Below are 7,180 nucleotides of genomic sequence, written 5' to 3'. Positions count from 1 at the left end.
CCGGCACCAGCGCAGTACACGGAAACGCCGTTTACCTTCCCGCTATTAAGCGGTACCTATTTATCTACTTGCACTTAGGGGTGCTTTCGAACTTCCTGCTAGGTGGGCAGGAGATGGGACCGGAAGGCAGGAGCTTACCCCGCCGCGGGGATTCGAACCGCCGACCATGTGATCGGCAAGCCCTAGGCGCTGAGGTTTTACCCACAGCGCCACCCGCATCCCAAAATCACGCGTCCCGTGATTTTGTCTAACCCTTGTTTTAAACACCCCCCAAGTTGGTGGCCATCACTGCCTTTTGTGGGAGCAAACAAACATTCCTGGCGATTGTCCACGCTGGCTGGGACTAATTGGAGTGGGAAGGCTAACAATGGCAGACCACGGGCTCCCCATCTTGACTATACTAATAGCAGTTAGGTCTGTGTGTACTCGGTGTAAAGTCCATAGGATGTTTTATTGCAAGCTCATTCTCCAAACTTGACCAAAACAATACCATCCACACACAGTGCTTTTTTTCTGGGGGTATGCAGGGGTACGCATACACCTAAACATGTTGTGAATCTTTGTACTTTTGTCCATTTACTGTCTTTATTTTTCCTGATTTGAACTATAAAATGGTGGTTTTCTTGAGTCAAAATGAGAGTACCCCGAAACATTTTTTTAGAAAAAAAGTACTGTCCATACACGAAGGGAAGGCAGGCTTGGAAAATGCAGGTTTGTAAAGGGACCAAAAATTGAAAAATATCCTCAGCTAGATGAGTGTGCTCAGTGACCACAGAATGGTGCATGTCTGGGGTGGTGAGTGACAGTGGAGTATCCAGGAAAAGGGCATGAGTCACCCCTTAGTCCTATATGGCGCTGAAATGCATGTCTCAATTAGTGGAAATCTCAACTCTTTGACTTCTGAGATTTCACTGAAGTGTTACCTAAGTACTTAATATTAAGGGCTGTAGAAATGTTGACATGAGCCAGGAAATAGTGTCAACTTTGGCCTTACTCTTGCATTAAGCAAGGACATGTTCCTTGCCCTTTGCTAGACTCTGCATAAGGAAAATAGTAGCTTGATTTTTAAGACACCTTAAAGGACCTCTGGGGCTCGCGGGGGTGCCTAATCTTCCAGGAATCTTGAAGGATGGCCAAACACCCAATAACACTGTAGCAATTTATCTGTCTAGGTGGTCTGGGTGTTCTCCAGCCTGCCAGGTCTTTAAGGGGGACTGATGTGCTTTCCTTTCTAAATTCCTCCAGTTTTCATTGCCCAGCTGTAGGCTGCCTGTTTGTATTCTTTGGTTAGGGGCATAATGAGCCTGAGGATGAGAGAAGACTTGACTTCCCTATGACCATTCTGTGGATTTGTCTAATGGCATACTTCACGGATAAGGATCCTGTGGCCCTTGACGTATTGTTGGACTCCCAATTCCCATGAATGCCAGTCAACGTGGCCTATTGGTCATGGATGATGGGAGTTGTAGTCCAACAGCTTCTGAAGGGCCAGAGGTTCCCCATTCCAGCCATACTTTAATTGGGGACTTCCAAGTTTGAACTGTTTGCTTACGCAGAAAGGTGTGGCTTCTAAAACTACCCACCCCTCCACAGCTGCATGCAGAGGAGGCAGGTTTTCACCCCCTCCTTACTCATCAAATGATGGATGTGATGATGGGGGCGGGGGGACTGGACTGGACTGCACAAAGATTTAAGCCTCTCTGCCCTCATTTGTTTTCTCTTTTTGTCACCACCTCCAAAAGCAGTGGGGTCTTGCGGGGGACAAAGAAAAAAAACCCTTTAATGGATCTGATCAATTCCCTGGGCCCAGGAGGGTAGCCTCTCCTGTTCTGTTCCCCCTTAATTGCAGCATCTAGAGGGCAGCACGCACTAGACCCCCACATTTGAACTAAAAACAGATGGGGAAGCTGCAGCCTTCTAAATGTGGGGCTCCAGCTCCCATCAGCCCCAGCCAACATGACCAGTGGTCAGGGATGGTGGGAACTGGGAGTCCAGCAACATCTGAAGGATTGTAGGTTTCCTGTCCCTGAGCTAAACATTTCTGTGAGCAGCTATAGGCTGAGTTCTTAACTATTTGACTAGAGACAACAAACGCTTTACACCTGTGTTGTTCAACCTTGGTTCCCTGGGTGTTGCTGGACTGCAACTCCCATCATTCCTTGCCAGCTTAGCCCATGGTCTAGGATGATGGGAATTGATCTCCAACAGCATCAAAGGTTTGCTTAGCTTGGATTGCCACCCGTTAAACCAACAGGCTCCCTGATGCTCAAAAGAGGGTGAAATGGGGTGAAATGCAGAACGTGAGTCACTGTGTCTGATGGGGGTGGGGGTGTATTCGATTGTCAACAACTTTCTTGCACCAGCAGCTCATGTTTTCCAGACTCGGGATGATTCATTTGGAGGCTTCCCCTTTTATTTCTTACATGCTTCTTGTTAAATTCTGCTGTAGGAGTTCTTATTGCAACAGTGCAAGAGTTCAACTGCCCTGTAGTAGGGCAGGCAAGCATACAGTTGCTGCTTTGTCCTACATCTACACCCCCTGCCCGGAATTGACCATAAATGTTGATTTATGCCTTTTGTAGCCCAAAAGGCAGATACCTTTGAAGGAGCCATATTTGGAAGCAACCAGTAAGATGGGCTGCATCTCCTTTGCCTTTTTTAAAAAAAAGCTTTTAAAGAAATTCTGAAGGGTTACCTGCATAGATAATGAAAATAACTGCAAATATTTACCCATGTTTGGGGAAAATGCCAATGGTTTACTTAAAGTCAGGGAAGGCTGGTTACTCTGATAAGGTGGGGCAAAACCCTGCCTTTATCTTTTTCTGCACCCCCAAATCTAAAGCTATAGGCCTGAAGTGTTTCTGTCCCTCACAATTGTATTCATAAGTTTCGTATCATTGAGAGACACCACCATGGAATCTTTTCAGTCTATGTCTCTTAATACAAGCAGAACTGAAAAATCACAGCCATATCTAGGCATTTGATGTTGATTTTTGAGAAATGTCAAACTACAAAACAGTTCTGCAGGTAAAATGTGTAGGGGCTTTCCAGTGTTTCCACTGTTGGTAGCATGCATGCTTATCTCCCTCTTGCACAGCAGTTAGGCGTGTGTCCGGGATACAATGAGCTTCTGGCTCTGGGAGCAAGTTCCTTCCTTTGATGCCAAGGTGATGGACTTGGGAAAGCTAAGAGAGGCAGAGAAGTTGGTGGGTGAGACCTTTAGGGAAGTTATAGCTGTGTCCCACTTCCACTCTCATAGCCCCCCTGCTGTCAGGTAGAAGAGCGCCTAGGACAAAGAGCATGGTTCTCTTAGAATAGACCCAGCTCCTTGGAGGAGCACAGCTATCCTGTGCTGAGGACACATCACTGAGGGATGGAGAGATCATGGTAGCGGACAATTGAATCATTAGGAACATAGATAGCTGGGTCTGTAGTGGGCATAGAGACCACAAGGTGAATTGCCTGCCTAGTACAAAGGTTGCGGGTGTTGGATATTGCCTCAGTAGCCTTGTAGATAGTGCTGGAGAGGAGTCGATGGCAGTAGTGCGTATTGGCACCAATGACATGGGGAAATGTACTGGGTTGTTTATTATTATTATACAGTGGTGCCTCGCAAGACGAAAAGAATCCGTTCCGCGATTCTCTTTGTCTAGCGGTTTTTTCGTCTTGCGAAGCAAGCCCATTGATGGATTAGCGCTATTAGCGGCTTAGCGGCTTTTAGCGGTTTAGCGGATCAGCTGATAAGCGGCTTAGCGGCTTAGAAAAAGGGGGGGAAAGGGAAAAAACCCCGCAGGAACTCGCAAGACATTTTCGTCTTGCGAAGCAAGCCCATAGGGAAATTTGTTTTGCGAAGCGCCTCCAAAACGGAAAACCCTTTCGTCTAGCGGGTTTTCCGTCTTGCGAGGCGTTCGTCTTGCGGGGCACCACTGTACAAGAATATGTAGGCATAAAAATTACAAGTAACTGAGAAAAAGTAGTGTTGCAGAATAAAATAATGGCAAGCCAGTGTACCAAATTCCAGTCATGCTTTACTATCGGCATTTAAATACCCCTGCCATAACAAAGAATGAGAAGGTGGAGGGATATGGGAAGATCCCTCCTGTTGCTATATGCAAACCAATATGTATTGAAATTATCAGATCGTGAGGTTCTGAAAGCCAAATTTAGGGTTAACCGGCCTTCCTTTTGTGCTATCTTTCTAGGTGCAGGTGCAGGCTTTAAAGCTCCATATCCAAATAGGGTTTTTGGGTGTTGTTTTTGTGTGTTTTTTTGGTCCTGTTGCTTTCCCCAAGAAAACTCATGTTTTTACCGTTGAGTCAGAGCAATTGGCAACCAAGTTTCTGTGGATTACTGTTTACTCCAATTCAGCAAGAAAATGCGGGTTTTCCCAGGACAAAAAAAACCCCACCACTTTGGAGACCCTGAATGACTGTGCCCTAGAACAGCTGGTTATGCAGGGGGGGGGCAACCCTGGATTAATATGCATTGTTCCCTCTGGCCCTGTCCACCACTGGCATGTAGCCCCCAGAAGGGAATATGGCTATGAGAAAGGCTCCCCATCTGGTGTTAAGACGTTGCCAGTTCAAAACTCTTGCTGAGCTGCTGCAAATCACCCACCTCTTCCCGTAGATGCTGATCTGCTTTCTGCTTGACCCCCCTCCCTGCCTTTAAGGAACCCAAACAGGGCTTATAAATAGAAAGCCTGCATTCTGCTTGCTGCATGAGGAAGCCTTGCTGGAAGCTCTTCCTTCAGAAGGGGAACCGCAGCCCTAGCTGTTACTTTCATCACTGCCACCTCATGGCTCCTGTCTTGAGCTTGTGCAACTGAAACACATGAGCCTCTGTGTCATCAGCCAAAGCAGCAATGGAGAGAGTAGAAAACGTTCCAAGAGTGGAAGGCGGGGGTTGCTCTCTCTAACCGGTACCAACCTCCTCCTACTGGCATTTACTTCGGAAGCGGAAGTGTTTCATTTCACAAGCCAAATAACAAACGGGTGCGATTGAAGAATCCAAACGTTGCAACAAGAAAAACAAATCCATCTACTTGGGTCCATCATGTAAGATGCCAAATTTTGCACGATAGGATTCTGCAACATCTGGCTCTGGGAGATTTTAATTCTGCTTCTTGCTGGTTGTGAAAAGTGTGCCAGTTATACAAGGGACAATGCTTTCTCACAAACCCCTTGAGCTTCTGAAAATTCCCTGGGACTGACCTGACCCGACCCATCTGCTTTCAAGTGTGCCTTTGTGGCCACAATGGCTAGAAATTCGGGGTGGGTTTAAAAATTCTGACCCAAGATCAGATTTGGTGGTTTTCCTTCTGTCAAAAAATTTGCTTCTAGCCTACATGCCAGTTCCAAAGACTATCAAGGTCACCATTGTGTCACTGGTAAAAGACCTTTCAGTGGAAGGTTTTTAAGAAGAAAAAGGTGCCAGGGCTCACCATGAAGTCATTACAGAGGCGTCCCACTTTTAACATTGGGGGGTGCTGGTACTGTGTACCCTTGAGTACCTCCAGGGGAAGCACTGTGTTTATCTAGAGTTTTATATACCAGCTGTACACTTCCACTACCATCTTGTCAAAGAACTACAAATTTCTAGATAAAGGCTATCTAGAAATGCTGGGGTGAGTTTTAAAGAAAACAAGGTTAGTTGTACAAACCATTTTTTAATTTAATTTATTAATTGCTTCCTATGAGGTATCCCAAACAATTTATATCATAATAAAAACAGATATGACAGTTAAATATATCAAAACAGTTAAAGCAATTGCACATATAAAATGTTTTTCTTTCAAAAAACCCCATGTTTATGTACATAATTTTTTAAAAAGACAATCATGGTGCATGCGTTAATTAAAATTCAATGCAGATGCCACCTGGGTTAAGAGCTCCATTTAGAAGGCTTGTTGATACGGAATGCACTCTTGAAAGACTTTCTAGTGCAGTCTACAATATAAGGTCAGGTCTAAGCTTTCTTTATTCCTTTTTAACTGTGGAGCAGTTCAGAAATGGCTATTTGCTGATAAATTTGGCTGCTTGATGGGAGGAAAGAGGAGAGTGAGCTATCATTTCAATAGTAAGGCTTTATTGCCCCGAGATCTTTTGATCAAAAGTGGTAAATTAATAAATAAAGTAACTTTGTCCCTTGCCCTGAATGCTATCAGTGGAATAAAGTATGTGCAATAAGCAAATAATAATAATAAATAAATGCCTGTAAACTTCATTAATATCATGCCTTCTCTTTCTAACATTTGCGGGGGGTGAGTGGCTGGCTGACTCCTGGGATGGAGAGTGGAAATGGAAGGGAGTCATGCTCACTTATCTCCATTATTTGTGTTTTATCGGTTTCCTGGTAACCGAATTTGTGGTTGCTGTGGCCCAGAATTTACCACTGTTTTGCTAGGAAACTATGCACAGTTCTGGCCACAGTTGTGTTCATGAGTTGTCCCCAAAACTTCACGTGACACCTTCATGCTATTGCAGCCTCAATGAACATGTGGGGCAAAATGTGGCAGCTGAGGAGGGAGGAGACACTATTTTCAATACAGTGGTACCTCGGTTTCAGAACAGTCCTGTTTACGAACAATTCGGTTTACGAACTCCGCAAAACTGGAAGTAGTGTCCTGGTTTGCGAACTTTACCTAAGAATGGAATCCAAATGGTGGAAGGGCACCGGCGGCGGGAGGCCTCATTAAGGAAAGTGCGCCTCGGTTTAGGAACGGTTTTGGTTTAAGAACGGACTTCTGGAACAAATTAAGTTCGTAAACTGAGTTACCACTGTACTTCCCTGTGTCAAGAAAATTCCACTGTGTGTATAAAAGTAGCACATCAGCCCTTTGACTGATGTGCTGATTTTCCGTTTGCAAGGAGCTGTGTGTGTGTGTGTGTGTTTTACATGGCCACACTCAAAAACAATTCCCCCCAGCTGCAGTCTTGAACTAATATTGACCATTGTGCACAATCATTCTGCTGCAGATGTTCATCCAGCCCATCTACCTTTGTGTGTGTGTAAAAAGCATTCCCTTAATGGTTTTTTGTTTTTTAAATAGCACCAAGATTGGGTGCTCTTACTCCTTGTAGCCAACAGGGGGCAGGCTGCTGTCCCCTGCTTGCACGTCTTGTTAAAACGGAAGCCGGGACCTGGTCGCAGGTACGTATATGTGTTGAGGGGTGTGTGT

The sequence above is a fragment of the Podarcis cretensis genome (genome assembly GCF_951804945.1).
Source record: "Podarcis cretensis genome assembly, chromosome: 16".
Lineage (NCBI taxonomy): Eukaryota > Metazoa > Chordata > Lepidosauria > Squamata > Lacertidae > Podarcis > Podarcis cretensis.
The sequence above is the reverse complement of the archived record's forward strand: the minus strand, read 5'-3'. Positions refer to the sequence as shown.